Source organism: Pinus tabuliformis, chromosome 4_2 (genome assembly GCF_031772625.1).
Source record: "Pinus tabuliformis cultivar Carrire ecotype Pingquan chromosome 4_2, CPIR1, whole genome shotgun sequence".
NCBI lineage: Eukaryota > Viridiplantae > Streptophyta > Pinopsida > Pinales > Pinaceae > Pinus > Pinus tabuliformis.
This window is the reverse complement of record NC_142304.1, coordinates 1,187,937,512-1,187,954,703: the sequence shown is the minus strand read 5'-3', so window position 1 is coordinate 1,187,954,703 and position 17,192 is coordinate 1,187,937,512.

Below are 17,192 nucleotides of genomic sequence, written 5' to 3'. Positions count from 1 at the left end.
TAGACACAATGACTAACCTCTAGTCTTTTGAAACCATGCCCCAACACAAATGAATCAAATTTATTATACCACTAGCAAAAAGGCTCTTCTTCAACCTGCATACAAGGTTCTCTTTACCTTTTTTCTTGAAACTTTTTTACTATCCCATATAAATTCCCTCCTTCAATTCTCAATGGAGGAAAGTTGTCATTAAATTTTTCACATTCCAAGTCTAAAGTGGCAACAAGAAATAGAATAACTCTTATGGATGACATATAACAATAGGTGAAATATTTTTTTAAAATTTAATACTTTATTTTTGGGAAAATCCCTTCACCACCATCATTTCCTTGTATCTTTCCTTCTTCTATTCACCCTCTGTAGAAATTTGATAGAGATTGCAATTGTTCAAGATTTCACACTGAAAAACAAGAAATACAATTCTACTCTACTAATATGTGGAATGAAAATAACAATTTAGAACAACATGCAATAAGAAAAACCACAAATACAAACGGATTTCTAGGGGAACCCAACTGGGAAAAAACCCTCAATATTTTTTGCATTAACCAGATGAATAAAGAAACTATTACAATTTCTAGCTCTAGCTCTGAGCTCAACCTGCAAAAGTATAATTTCTCTCTCTTCTCAATGAGAAAATTTGGCCAAAACTTATCCAATTCTTTTCTCATCAAGCCTCCTATTTCGTTGCGCAAATCCTGAGGAAATTGGCCCCTAAAAGATAGGAATTTCCTCCAAATTTATTGTGCAATTCCCAAGTATGGATCACCTGATCTCATGCGACACTTGTACACTCAAACTAGTTTACAACTGATGTTACATTTCCTTATCATCTCCACTTCAACTAAGGAATTTGAATTACTTGCATGCATTAGCTATTTTGGGTTGATTGATCAGTTAACTGAAAAATCTCTGAGTTATAATATTGCTCCACTACACCACTGACCTTCAATTGACTCTATAAATAGTTAGAGGTCAATTAATTGAATACAACTAAAAATAACTGAAATGGAGTACTAAAATTTAGCAATCACACATGCATAACTGAAATCCAAGGCCTCTAACTCAAATTTATTGAGCTAACTAAGTGATAAGAGCCATGTCACACTATTTAACTGCCTTTGAGTTGTCCTACTGATGTGGAAATTTGATTTACTCAAATTGACTAAGGCTAAATTCAAATTGAAACTTTCTTGCTACATTTTTTCAACACTCCCTCTTAGCAAGAAAGTGAATTTCCACCATCCCTATCCTACACCTGTGGAATTCAAATTTACCTCTTGACAATGCCCTTTTCAAGATGTCAACATCTTGCTCCTCGGTTGGAATGTACTATAGAAACATAATTCTCCTCTGCACATAATCCCACAAATGATGATATTGGATATCAATGTGCTTGGACTTGTCATGAAATATTAGATTCTCAAAGAGATTAATGCAATTCTGATTATCACAATATATCATTGTCGGATCCATCTCATAACTGAATAGTCCCATAAGTATTTTCCTCATCTAGATTGGTTCACATGTTGCTTGGATTATAGCCATGTATTCAGCCTCTATTGAGATGAGCACCAGAGACCTCTGCTTCTTGTTGTACCAAGAAATAACTATGGACCCAACACTTAAGATAGCACCTGATGTAATTTTCCTATGGGATGGAATCCCTACCCAATCTGCATCGGTGAAGCCTTTCAACTTCACTCCCTTTGTCCATTTGTACCATAATCAATACTGGGTAGTGCCTCTGAGGTATCGTAACATATGCTTTGTTGCCTTCCAATATAATTTGGTAGGCCTCACCACAGATTGGCTAAGCTAGGTGACTTCATAGCACATTTTGAGACGTGTGTTCCCAAGATACATCAGTGAACCCACAAGTTTCCTGTAAATGATAGCACCATCTTCCTCACCTGAAGAAGCATACTCCTTCCTCTAGTTTGTAGCTAGAGGTGTGTCCATGGGCTTATAATTATCCATGTGAAATCTTTGAAGAATCTCGATAGCATACTTTCCTTGAGACACAAACAATTCACCATCACTCTATCATACTTCTACCTTGAGGAAGTAATGCATGAGGCCCATGTCTTTCATCTTGAATTCCCTTGCAATATCCTCTTTGCAAGAGTGGATCAGCTACTCCTCACCTGTCAATATTAAATCATCGACATACAAAACAAGAATAAGAAACTTACCATCTACCATAATGTGATAGAGGTTCGCATCTACTTCACTTTTGGTGAAGCTCAATCCTCTGAGATAATTGTTGATCCAAGTGTACCATTCTTGGGGTGTTTGTTTGAGACCATACAATTCTCTCTTGAGTTTTCACACATGTGACTCCTAATCATATTTCTCAAATCCTTTTGGATTCTATATGTAAATTTCCTCCTCAACAACACCGTTGAGAAAGGCAGTATTCACATCTGGTGGATTTTCCACCCTATCTGTACATCTAATGCTAGAAAGTCTCTAATTGAGAAATATTTTGCAACCAGTGAAAAAGTCTTCTCATAGTCCACTCCCTCAATCGGAGAAAATACTTTGGCCAAAAATCTAGCCTTGAACTTCTTGATGCTCCCATCTATTGCATGCTTCACTTTGTAGATTCATCTCGAACCAACCACTAATTTCCCTTTTGGTCTCAGCGCCACCTCCCATACACTATTCTTCATGATGGATTCATATTCTTCCACCATGGCATCAACCCAAATAATTTGAGAAATTTCTTCCTCAAATGAAGAAGGCTATGTCTCAATGAGCTCTATCATGAGAGCCATGTACTGAGTGTACATATCATGTGACCTCCTCTATCTGCACTATGATTTGGGGGCTCCCACATTCTTTCTAGCATCCTGCAACAATCTCTCAGCTTCTCTGGTTCTCTGTCTCCACTCTTTGGAAGATTCTGGATGAGTGGGTGCCTCCACTTCGCCTCTTGTCTTCTCCAAAGCATGTGGCTGCTCCAGAGCCTCCTAAAGCTCATCCTGAGGCTCCTCCTTTGGAGCTAGAAGCTTCTGCTCCAATGGGATACTCATCTCTCGTTCCAAATAGCATCTCATAGCCTTCTCCTCATCAAACTTGACATCTCTCCTTACAATTGTGTTAAATTGGCAACTAGGGCCAAACTTCATGTGAGTCATATTATTCATGGCTGATAATATTTTTATTAGATTCCTCTTGTCGAGAGGTGTAGGATTTATCTAAAGATCATCTGATTCCGATAAGTATTTATGGAGATATGAATTTATTTTGATTATGGAATTATTATCAAGCCAACCTACAACTCATGTAGGCTCAGAAGCCCAACAGTCGCATCTATTCAAACATCAACGTTGTGTATAAATACAGGAGGACTTTTCCTCATTTGGACTCACTCATCTCATCACATCTCTCTCTCTCTCTACTGCGCAGAAAAGAGTCTCTTCTCTACTGCGCAGAAAAGGGTCTCTCTCTCACACATGTGAAGCCGGAAGCTACTGAAACTGAAGTTGCAACTGCAAATCCAAAGTTTGACCAGCGTGGACCATCTAACCTCCTCTTCTGATCTACACTATAGGTTCATCTAAACCTCCTCTGAAGGCTGCAACTTTTGGTAGTGGAATCAAGTCGATCCGACAAACAGTTTGCAAGATATCGACTACCCTAGCTTGAAGGAAGTTGTTGAAACTGAAGCTGCAACTGTAGAAGTGAAGTTTGACCAGCGTGGACCATCAAACCTCCTATTATGAACTACACTATAGGTTCATCTGAACCTCCTCTGAAGCCTGCAACTTTTGGTGGTGGAATCAAGTCGATCCGACGGACAATTTGCGAGATATCGATTGCCCTAGTTTGAAGGAAGCTGCTGAAACTGAAGCTGCAACTGCATATCCAAAGTTTGACGAGCGTGGACCATCAAATATCCTCTTATGAACTACGTTGTAGGTTCATCTAAGCCTCCTCTAAAGGCTGCAACTTTTGGTGGTGGAATCAAGTCGATCCGACGGTCGATTTGTGAGATATCGACTGCCCTAGTTTTCATGATGAAGCCACTAATGCTGATGCTGATAATATAGGGTTTGCTACTGTTGATATAAATCATATTTATTGTAATATTTCTCTCTGCTGAATTATTGAAGATAAAAGAAGATTTGATCAAAGGGTTTCCCCACACATTGTGGGGTTTGTCCCTGATTAGCCGCCACATCTTGTGTCTCTTGTATTGGCTTGTTTTCTGTCGATCGTTTAATGTTCTATCTGCACTTTACTTTATGTACATGTGATTGCTAATCTGTGGAATATAATAAGAAAAATAAGTAAATTTTTATAAGCATAGAACATACCATAACTTAACATGGTTTCAAAGCTGAAGTGAAGACAAAGCCTGAGCAAGAGCAAGAGCAATCATCGAAGAGAAGATTGGCAAGGCTATCGTAAAAGAACTATGGGGTCCTCAACAGCCTTTCCTACCAAAGACAAGCTCCGTGAGAAAGTTGACTATCACGAATGGAAGATGTCTATCGATCTAACCCTAGAAGATCAAGGAGTGTTGGACCATGTAAGAGGCAATATTGTTGAGCCTCCATCAAATGCATCTGCTGCTGCCTGGAACAAATGGAAAAACGAAGAAGTCAAAACAAAGAAGATCATCCGGGACTCTATTGACAAGAACTTGGCGGCCTACATTTCTGAACTGGACACCTCCAAGGAAATCTACGATAGACTAGTGAGTATATTTAAATTTAATGATGCAAATCAAGTTTTGTTTCGTAGAAATACACTAAGGGAAATCAAGAATGGTAAAGATGAGAGTATGCAATCATACTTCTTAAGAATCACCGAGATCAAGAACGATCTCCTATCTATTGGGGATACTATTACTGACAGAGAAATGGCACTCACGACTCTTGGAGGATTACCATCCGAATGGTACGTGTTTAGGACTACTCTTCTGAACAATAATATAATTCCTGGTTTCGAGGAATTAATGGCTAGATGCATTCAAGAAGAAACAAGGGTAGAAGAGAAAGAAATGCCCATGCCTAAAGGTCCTCCTGTTGTTTTTTCTTCTCATGCTAAGAAAAGAAATAATTCCGGGACTAAATCAAAAGGAAAGGCTAGACCTAAGGGTGGAATAAAATGACGATGTTACATCTGCGATAAAGCAGGTCACTATGCAAGGGAGTGCCCTAATAGAAAGGACTCACACCGGGACGATGATCAAAATCCCTCTAATGGCAATCAAAGGAATGACAAATTCAATAGCAAAGGTAAGAGGAGAGCTGGGAATCAAGGAAGAGGACAACCATTCAAGAAGGCTAGAAATTCCAGGATGTATTAAATGCACCTGACCTCAAAAAGAACATGGTGTCCATCTCGGCAATGGAAGACAAAGGCTACAAGGTAACCTTTAGCGATGGCAAGGTACGTATATGGAAAAATAATGTTAAAGATGCCTTTACTCTTGGGTTTAGTGTTCATTCATTATATCAGGTTGAAGGAAGTCGTCTAGGTGTCATGTCTTATGACACATCTCTTCAGTCCGAACTTTGGCATCGTAGGTTTGTCCCCCTTCATTATAAAGTTATACTCTGTGTAAGACAAATGGTGATAGGGATGCCCGAATTTCGAGTAGAGAAAGAAGGTGTATGTCCAGGATGTGTCGAAGGAAAGCTCAAAAGGGGACCATTCCCCTCAAGCCAAAACAATACCTCTGATATATTACAGTTGGTTCACTCAGGCATATCTGAGGCTGGCATTAAGAGGGAGACTACTACACCACATACTCCTGAGCAGAATGGTGTGGCAGGAAGGAAGAACCGTATGATTGTGGAAGTTGTCTCTATGGGTAGATGATGTAACAATCCCTGATGTGGAGGAACCCATGGATCCTATTTATCCACCTAAACCTTCCTCTTCTAGGAAGAGGCCTTCATGGCTTAGGGGAATACTTGATGATGCTGAAGGACATGTTGCACCCCGAGGAACCTTCCGTGAAAGTAAGAAACCTAACAGGTATCAGGGATACCTAACCATCATGAGCACGATCATACAAAATGAGCCTTCTCAAATGTCGTCAAGCATCAAGTATGGAAGGATGCTATGACCAAAGAATATGAGTCTATTATGGAGAATGATGTCTGGGAAGTAGTTCCCAGACCCCAGGACAAGACAATTGTTACTTCAAAATGGCTTTACAAGATAAAGCTGCAGCAAATGGAAGTACGGAATAGTATAAGGCTCATTTTGTTGCTCGTGGTTTCTCCCAGAAGGAAGGTATAGACTATGATATTTGCACCTATTGCCAGATATACGACCATCCACTTGATCATAGCCCTTGTGGCTTCACAAGGCTGGAACCTACATCAGATGGATGTCAAGACCGTGTTCTTGCACGGTTCGATCAAAGAAGAGGTCTATGTGGAGAAACCCAAAGGATTTGAGATTTATGATTGAAAATCTCATGTATGAGGGTTGAAGAAAGCTCTCTATGGCCTAAAGAAAGCACCCCAAGCATGGTATGAGAGGATAGATAGCTACTTGATGAACCTGGGATTCACTAGGAGTGACGCCGATCCTAACCTTTACCTTAAGGTTGAAGATGAAAAGCCTCTCATATTGGTGTTGATGTGGATGAGCTCTTTCCAACAGGTGCATACCCTCTCATTCACAAATGTAAGAGGGAGTTGGCTTCTGAATTTGAAATGAAGAACCAAGGACTTGAAGTGTGGCAGAAGCCAAGGGAAATTTTCCTATCTCAAGGAAAATATGTGGTGAAGATTCTGAAAAGATTTGGTATGATGGACTACAAGCCTGTGACTACCTCGAGGATCTTAACTTTCAAAATTTATATGGTAGTGATGTCGAACCAAATTTGGGAAATGCCTCTGAGTTTCAAAAACTCATTCGCGTTGATGTTCTTGGTGAACCTCCGTCCGAACATATGTTTTGCAGTTAGCATTGTGAGCTCATATTTGGTTGAGCCTCACTAGATTAGTGCCAAGAATCTTCTGAGATGTCTTCAGGACACAATATCTCATGGATTGAGATACACTACTGAAAATATGAAACTGCATGATTATTTGAATGTTGATTAGGCAGGTAGTGTGGAGAATCATTGGAGCACTTTTAGTGTTGTTTCTCTTTGGATTCTGCTTCGATATAATGGATGAGCAGGAAGTAGAAGTCGGTTGCCATAAGCAATGCCAAGACCAGATAAATATCTACGAGTATGATCTTGTATGAAGCTTCCTGGTTGGGGAAGCTCTTCAGTGAGTTGTTTCAACACATAGCACTGTGATTCTCTGTAACAACCAGAGGTGGGATTCGATTATTAAGGAATCTCGTATTCGTCGATTGCTCCAGCAGATAGACATCATCTAGGATATGGTAAGTCTATGAGCAAGGAGGCTCCATCGCATTAAGATGATGTATAGGCCAATACACCTTGTCAAAGCCCCGAGGAAAGATCTAATCTGTGATTTTCCCAAACGACTTGGAGTCGTCAAGAAACCCTTGTACAAGGGTCCTGCATGTTTCATACATTGAGCTATGGGAGCTCTGAGGGCTTGCGGTTCTTACTAGAGCAACATATGACCATAGGGTGACTCACCCTCCCCTAGTGGTGCGCAATGGAACAAGATGATTCGCTCTCTTGTTGAACAGGATGATTTGCTCTCCTGTGTAGCAGGATGTTTAGTTCTCCTGTGAGGCCTAGATTGATGTGTTTTCCATGGTGATTGTAGCAGGATTGATGTGTTCTCCTGTGAGGCCTGGATTGATGTGTTCTCCATGGAGATTGTAGCAGGATTGATGTGTTCTCCTGTGAGGCCTGGATTGATGTGTTCTCCATGGCGATTGTAGCAGGATTGATTTGTTCTCCTGTGAGGCCTGGATTGATGTGTTCTCCATGGTGATTGTAGCAGGATTGATGTGTTCTCCTGTGAGGATGGGATTGACTAAGTTCTCCTGTTGGTACATCCTACCCATGCAATCTGGGACTCATGGGAAGTACCTCTCATCTGATCAATAAGCAGGGAAATGAAGTTAGGGACCATAATAGTACCGATGGACGCATTGTTGTATCTACCGTACTCCCTACGCTAGGATGACCTCCATTGATCTGGGATCAATGATACTGGTCCGGTACCAGTGGTAGGAGTGGTACATTCTATGACACTGACTTCGAGTCAGTTGAGACTGGTCTGGGACCAGTGGTATGCACTCTGAGACTGACTTTGAGTCAGTGGAGGATGTTACTGGTCTGGGACCAATGGTAGGAGTTGTACATACTATGACCCTGACTTTGGGTCAGTTGAGACTGGTCTGGGACCAGTGGTACATACTCTGAGGTTGACTTTAAGTCAGTATGACACATCCTCGATCATTTCTTGTTCTTCATAATTTGGACAAAAGTAGAGTAGAACAAAACAAAAGCAGAGCAGAACAAAACAAAGCAGAGCAGAGTAGTATAGATCAGTACAGGGCAGAACTGGAAGAATAGAGCAAATTAGGGCAAGGGTCAAGCTGTACAGGGCAGTGTACGTATTTGATGGATGAATAGTAGTAACCGACAGACAGATTGTAGATGAAGTTCTCCCTAGTTGAGAGGGAGTGTTAAATTGTCAACTAGGGCCAAACTTCATGTGGGTCATCTTATTCATGGCTAATAATATTTTTATTAGATTCCTCTAGTCAAGAGGTGTAGGATTGATCTAAAGATCATCCGATTCCGATAAGTATTTATGGAGATATGAATTTATTTTGATTATGGAATTATTATCAAGCCGACCTACAACTCATGTAGGCTCAGAAGCCCAACAGTCGCATCTATTCAAACATAAACGTTGTGTATAAATACAGGAGGAATTTTCCTCATTTGGACTCACTCATCTCATCACATCTCTCTCTCTCTACTGCACAGAAAAGAGTCACTTCTCTACTACGCAGAAAAGGGTCTCTCTTCACACATGTGAAGCCGGAAGCTACTAAAACTGAAGCTGCAACTGCAGATCCAAATTTTGACCAGCGTGGACCATCAAATCTCCTCTTATGATCTGCACTGTAGGTTCATCTGAACCTCCTCTAAAGGCTGCAACTTTTGGTGGTGGAATCAAGTCGATCCGACGGATGGTTTGCAAGATATCGACTGCCCTAGTTTGAAGGAAGCTGTTGAAACTGAAGTTGCAACTGCAGAAGTGAAGTTTGACCAGCGTGGACCATCAAACCTTCTCTTCTGAACTACATTGTAGGTTCATCTGAACCTCTGAAACCTGCAACTTTTGGTGGTGGAATCAAGTCGATCTGACGGTCGGTTTGCAAGATATCGACTGCCCTAGTTTGAAGGAAGCCGCTGAAACTGACGCTGCAACTGCAGATCCAAAGTTTGACCAGCATGGACCATCCAACATCTTCTTCTGAACTGCACTGTAGTTTCATCTGAACCTCCTCTGAAGGCTGCAAATTTTGGTGGTGGAATCAAGTCGATCCGATAATCGGTTTGTGAGATATCGACTGCCCTAGTTTTGATGATGAAGCCGCTAATGCTGATGCTGTTGATCTAGGGTTTGCTACTGTTGATATAAATCAGATTTATTGTACTATTTCTCTCTACTGAATTATTGAAGATAAAAGAAGATTTGATCAAAGGGTTTCCCCACACATTATGGGGTTTGTCCCTGGCTAGCCGCCACATCTTGTGTCTCTTTTCTTGGCTTGTTTTCTGTCGATCATTTAATGTTCTATCTACACTTTACTTTATGTAAATGTGATTGCTAATCTGTGAAATATAATAAGAAAAAGAAGTAAACTGTTATAAGCATAGAACATACCATAACTTAACAAATTGTCAATCTCGGTGAAGGAAAATACACCTGGTAATTGTGTAGAGTTTCAATGTTTCCTACAAAAACTCCCAAATTTGTTGTAGGCTCAAGTTTCTTCCTCGAATCCTTGGAGACATGACAGTAAAATGAAGCTCCAAAAATTCTAAAATGAGACACATTAGGCTTTCTCCCAAAGAAATCTTCCTTTAGTGTGACCATACCAAGTATTCTATGAGGACTCTAGTTCTGTAATTAGATTGTTGTGTTGCATGATTTTTTCCATATATGTAATGACAACCCTTGATAATTCAACATGGCCCTTTCTGCTCCCACTATGTTCATGTTCTTCCTCTTAGCTACCCCATTTTGTTGTGGGTTATGGGGTGTTGTCAGCTCTCTTTGAATACCTTCTTTGGCACAGAAATCCTTGAAGGCATGCAAAACAAATTCACCTCCATTGTTGCCCTTGAGTGTTAATTTTCTTATGGTTGTATTTTTCTTTGCTTTGGTAATCACATTACATCATTTACACATTGAATTCACCCCACAGTATTATAACATTATATCATCATCTGCAATTATGTAGAAAGAACAATAACATTAGAAATGCAACAGGACATTAAAAGGGAACAACAAAAGAAAAATTAGGCACACATAGAGACACTAGGATTGGTCTCAGAGAAGTGAAAAACCCCACTAAGGGGAAAATCTAGAAATCAATTTTTCTTCTTCTATTAGATTTCATCAATTGTTTAGCTGAGATATACAAAATACATCCATAATGAAATATATTTGATCTCCTAAGGCCAGTAAATGTCAGTTCACAATTTCATTTGTGAACTAACATCCAATAATTAGGTGAAATGTGTAACCATGATACATGTTGCTACTAATCTCAGTCTAGAATATCTTGATACCAAATACCATTGTCAAGACCACCATCTCACTAGCATTACTGTCTCAATTCTCAGAATCAAAGTGAGGTTAACAAGATCTCAGTGATGGCATACTATTACAGTGCCATTCTACAATGATTCCTTTCAAATAACTAAGAAAAACTATGATAGAAATGTGGAGGAATCATACATGAATTGATGCCAACTATGTCATAGAGTTTCTATGCAAACAAACTGTTGATTGATACCAAGGTGGGACCGTATGCATATGCAAATTGCTCAACATATAATGCCATACACAATGCCATCCTTATTGCAAAGGAGGTGTGAGTCTATAATGCAGAGAAGTTGTGCATATTGCAAAAGGACCATATATATCATACTAAAACCACACATATGTTGAAGCAAGGTAATATCTATATCAACAAATTCCATACATATTGCAGATTCAATACCAAAAAATATATTTTATGTCATAATGCCATATTGTAGTGACTGAACTGAGTACCGATGCCAGACATACAAAATGTAGAGAAAATGATGCCATTAGAATATGTATCAACCATACAATAGGGAGGTCACTCATACTGTTAGCCAAGACAATAAATAAAACTCTGTAGTGAAACATAACAAACCTCTTTGTGATAATATAAAAAATGTCTTCGATGATATATGATGAATGATGATGATGCCACTGCCCAAGTGCGTGAGACAAAGAACGAGATACAAATGAATCTGGGAATTACAAAAACGGCTAAGGATGGTGTGATACCCATACGAACTTGCAGAGAAGCCTAAATATTGTGCAATATTCATTCATATGATGCTCAAGAGACCGATGTCATCTGTTTCCAATTTATATACCCATAACTCAGTGTGATTATCATAGTTCACACATGTGCAAGTCACATATAAATTCTTCCAATGAAATATGTGAACCATTTTACAATCCGCTTAGATGAGTTCCTTCCCCACATGCAAGAGTCACGGAGATAAATCGAATATTTTAGATAGACGGACCTTAGACAAGTTCCTTCCACCTTTTATGTTGAATGAACTATCATATTTGTATTAATTTATGCCAATGAGGATCTTTTAAATTTAGTGAAGTCAACTTGAAAAATCACGGAGGGAATATCAATTTTGAATTTAAATTTCACTTTTAAAATATATTCCTCCTTTTTAATAATTTCATGCCCAATTACTATTTTGTTTAATATAATTTCCTTTATCAATAAAATTATTTCCCTTTAAAAAAATCGAAATATTTCTTTTGGCCAATATAATTCCTTATGGGCCACAAGGGTTTTCTTTTGGGGATTTAGGGTTTCCCTTAAGGGAAATTCGTCCCAAAGCTGCCAAATTTCAATACTCCCTCTCAGCTAGGGAGGAATTTTCATCTACATAAAAAATCTCATTTCAGATGCCATGTCTCAATATAAAAAGGAAGGAAGCTACATCATCATTACATCTCATTTCATAGTAGAAGAATAATGCACAATCAAGGGTAGGGGAGATCAATCCTCAACCCTACCAATCTCTAGGTCAAATAACATGACTTCCTACAATCCCTCATCGATCCCCCTTCTTCCAATGCTTCATGTGCACAACACAACCAAATAACAAAGCTCTTCTCTATCACCTGACTTAGGCAGAGGCTCTCTCACTAGTTTTCCTCAGTTATCACTAGTCAAGCTTAGACTCTGCAATTCAGTATCCAAACACAGGTTACAAGTTCATAACCATTCTCAATGGTCTAAGTTACACCCATATATTTTAGGTCTCCTTGATCCAATTGTTTCCAATACACACCTCCTCCACTTCCAAACTCTTCATTCACTCACAACATTCCCCATGAGCATTGCCTTCATGTAGGGGGGTTTGGGTTCCTTCTTGGGGTTTGGATTCGACCCGGGTTGTCATGAGGTACGCAACCCTTGCTTAGGCAACTCCAATACTTTTTCCCAATTCCTGATAATTATTTGGGGAAATTTGTAGCTCAACAAGAACATCAAGGGGATAAGAACATTAAATTCAAGGAAGATTGGAAAACTTCCAGTTATTATAAATGAAGTTAACATATTAAAATGAGGAAATCTCTCTCTCTCTCTCTCTCTCTCTCTCTCTCTCTATAGATATATATATATATATATATATATATATATATATATATATATAAAGGTTTGATAGTTATTAAAAATATCAAAATATAATAAGTATTTAAATATAGGATAATATATTTTAAATTTAATTTTTTTCTAAAGAAAAAAATCACAATTTTATTCAACGTGAGATCAAGGACGAAAGTACATTTTGAAAATGCTCGTAGGTGTTCAGTCAAGACAGTGGAAAAGCCTGTAAAAAAATAAGGACAAAGCTCCAAAAGAAACAAACCCCCAACAACCAGAGGTCCATATAATGAAGCATAAATCGGGGCCAAAATCCGAAAAAACAAAAAGAAGCTATAAAAATTACATTTTGGGACTAAGTGTAAAAAACACTTAACAACACTCTTTTGCCGTTCGTTTTCTCTACTTTTTGCCAAACACCTTGATTGAGAGTGGCAGTTACAATTTCCATTTGATTATCTTCCACGTTCAAGGTGACAGCTTTGTCTAAGTCCAAACTCTCAAATGTGTGGGATATTTTGATGCCCCCCATCTCTTTTTCAAAAGGACTTTTACCAATTTATTGCTTTGGAACTGTAGATTCTACTTCTTTAGTAGCTTTACGGCTTTGAATTATTGTTCTTTCCTATTCAGCTCCTTCATCCACTAAATTATATTCCTTGTGGATTTCGAGCATCCATACTTGTATAATTCTCCTTTATTTCATGGTCCTCATCTTCTGAATAATACTTCTCTTGGAACTATTATCCCTTTGGTTTTTGGGTTGGTTATTTTTTCTTTTCAGATCTTTCTTTGTCTGTAGATACATGTTTTGTGTCCAATTTGAAGGCATATACGACATCGGAATGTCGTGTTTTTATAATCTAAAAGTTGGGTCCACTAAAAACTATTATAAGTCAGCTGAATGTGGTTAGGTAAACCTTTACTAAGGTCTACCTCTACACGGATTCTGGTAAAGGTGAAAATACCCTTTGAAGGTCTTTCAAAATTCGTTTTCACGAAATTCCCCAGTGTATTTCCAATCCCTTCTAATACTTGGTGATGCCAAAAAGGGAGGGAAGGTTATGTAATCTAGCCCAAACTAACATTTTGGAAACCACCATTGTATTGGCATCAAAACATAGAAACCATGGGGTTATAAAAAGGCATGAGCTGCCCCAAAACCATGGACCCTCATTTAAAAAAAATTGCAAATCCTTCAATATATCAAATTGTATAACAGAAAAATCCCTAGAGCATAGATGGATTTTAAAATTTGAGGTCCAGATGGTACATACCCATTGATGTAGATCGTTCGGTTTGGTCCAGAATCCATTAAATATACATATCACTACCCGAGATTGTATAGTGGAGAAAAGTTTGGTAACTTCCGAAAGGTTAACTGCCATATTTGAAACCTAATTCATCTTATCCACGATGTAAGGACCAAAGATATTAGGGTTTGGATCATATTTGGTTTGTGTCTCAACCTTTCTTTTCATAGCATCCTTAAACGAAGCTGGCCCCTTGGGATTATTGGTTCTAGGAAAGCCTGCCTGCAACCGAAAATTAATGATGATGGAGGAATTTCGGTCAACGCCATAATCCTGCAACTAGATAACATCTTGCAGTGATCTCCCTAGAAAAAGCAAATTGTGTAACTTCGTCGAAATACCCAGCTTATTTTGGACCTTCTACTTCAGATCTTGCCCCAGATCCACAACCCGAACACTAATAAGAATTGATTTCCCATTAAGGGTTTTCACAAAGATTTGAAAATAATCCTCCATATACGGATCTAGTTGGCATCCCTCATAACCAATCAATTTTTAACTTGGCTCCCCCACCTTTGGTGCCTCCAACCCCATTGTGGTGGAAAAGACCTTGTGGATTTTAGTTGAGATCTCATAAATCTCCTCCATATCAGTTTTTGAGCTATGCAGTCTTCTTATGACCCACTTTTTAGACAAATCTATGAAAATATGTGGCAGATCTTTGCCTACTTGGCTTCATGAAGAGACCCTCATAACTCATATCCTCTCCAACATTCCTCCCATGATCCACAAGATCCTCATGACTTTTGTTACATTCATGACTAGCAGCCATATTTTGAGGTTTGTAACCCCCCTGCAAGACTATCCACAAATGGATTTGTCAAGGAGATATTGAGCCACCACATTTTTGAAGTCCAATAGAAAACCTCCACCCTTCCCACGTAATATGAGACTTTGCAAATAGTTGAGCAGGGAGGATGTAGCCATACCCACTAAAAAAATGCCCCAGATCATCCACGACCATAACTATAATCACGGCCAAACAAAAATTCACTAGGGCTTTGATCACCAGATGCTTTAGAAGTGGGTTGAAACTCAACTACAACAAAACTTTCATTTCATACGGAAACCTTAGCATTTATCATTGCAGTCCTCCATCAAAGTCACCCGAAAATCTCGATCCGGACCAAGAATCATATTATAAACTATTATAAAAATTATTATACTTAATATTATTTAAAAAGGAAACTTTCAAAGGGGACGTGGGAGGGGAAGAGGTGCTCTATGGCCCCAAGGATGTCAAAGTGGCAAAGTATTCTCAGGGCTTTGGATGCATGACAAACAACCAAGCTAAAGCTTATGCTCTCTTCCAGGGATCCAGTTAGCCAAAGAAAGTCTGGTAACTTCTCTCACTATTTTGGTAGACTCCCTGCTCATTAAACATTTGGTGAAGGACTCCTCTCCAAGCAACAAAACAATAGAAAGTTTTATGACAACAATTCGAAAAGTAGTGGAAGGGTTCTCTTCAATAGCATATTTCCACGTTCTCCGTGACATTAATAAAGATGCAGACTTATGTGCTAATGAAGGGTGTAAATTATGATTACAATATTTAAAAATGAATGGCCAAATCAGGGCCTCTCTTATCCCTTAGAGCTAAAGGAATTTCCATTGCATAGTTATGAAGGATTGCATTATCAACCAGTAATAGTATGACATGTAAATTTTGTTTTCTAGTGGGTCAGTTGTATAAGGTATATACCTAAAAAACCCCATTTTTTATTGTCCAATTTGGAGTCTATGTTACCACTCAAACTAGCAGGGGTCCTAGGAGGGGATCCTATAGAGAAACTAGTAGGTCAAGGGAAACAATGGAGCAATATCCCATTGTCACCTCAGCTAAAGCTCCCTACTCTTTACGGACTTTCACTGATGGGACGAGACCCGCTATAAAGGAGAATCACTAGATGAATTGAACAATGAGATGGCAAGGAGTGATTCCTATGGCCTATTCATGAGAGAGACTCGATTATAGGGATTTCTTACTCGAGAAGCAAGGTGATATGCTCTCTAGGAAGGGCTAAGAGGATTCTCGAGGATAGGGTTTGGGAATATATTTAGCAAATATTATTCCTAGGCCTGGAAATATTTATGGAGAATTGCTCTTTGTGTGATCTTTGTGGAATTGGCATCAATAGGTTATGGGACCACATGCGACCAAGCAGACCCAAAATTAGGTCAAGGGTATGGAGTTGATCACCGAATGAGGAGCTTTACCTAATTAGGTAGGAGAAGAGGATCAAAGACAACTTTTATTTGAGGTTTGAATTCAATGACCCTAATGAGGACACTGGCCAAGGGAAAACTAGGGCAAGAAATGGTCCTTGAGCTAGGGATTGCTATATCTCGAGATCCCATCGTCGGATTTAATTCAAATTTGGAGGGTCTTTAGAGAAAACCTCAGTTCAGTTGCAAATCAAAAATCGAAGTGTTTGCATGGCTAGATTGTGAGGTAATTGATGCCCTAGGTGACTTATGTAGGTTAGGCCTAGGAAAAGAGGGAGGTCAAAATAATAAGCATTGAAAATGATCACCAATGGAGGATTAGTGCCTTCTCGTTTGGGAGAGATGGAGTCAAGGAGAATTTGTGGTTTGGGAAGAATTCACCTAATCAAGGAGGCCTTCAACAACTTCGCATGGAATTTAGAGCATGAGAACAACTGCTACAAGGACTTTATACTTCAATTTTCAATAAATAATGACTTGTCGAGATGTATTTAAAATAACTTATCTATAGGAAAATTCACCCATTCATACATGGCCCATGACATCATAAATTATCTCTAGGAACATTCACCCATTCATGCATGGCCCATGACATGATGCAATGCTATAAAGAACAAAATTTCTCATAATTTCGTATAGAAAAGCAGTAAATTTCAGCCTACTATAGCAAAAATCCCAACAACATGCATGTGACAAAAGTAAATAATTAGAATAGAATTAAAAGAGCACTTACATATAAGAAATAGTATATCCAACCATCAACATATGTCAATAGTGAAGCTCCAAGATAAAATGAAAAAGATCCAAAGATCAAAATTCATC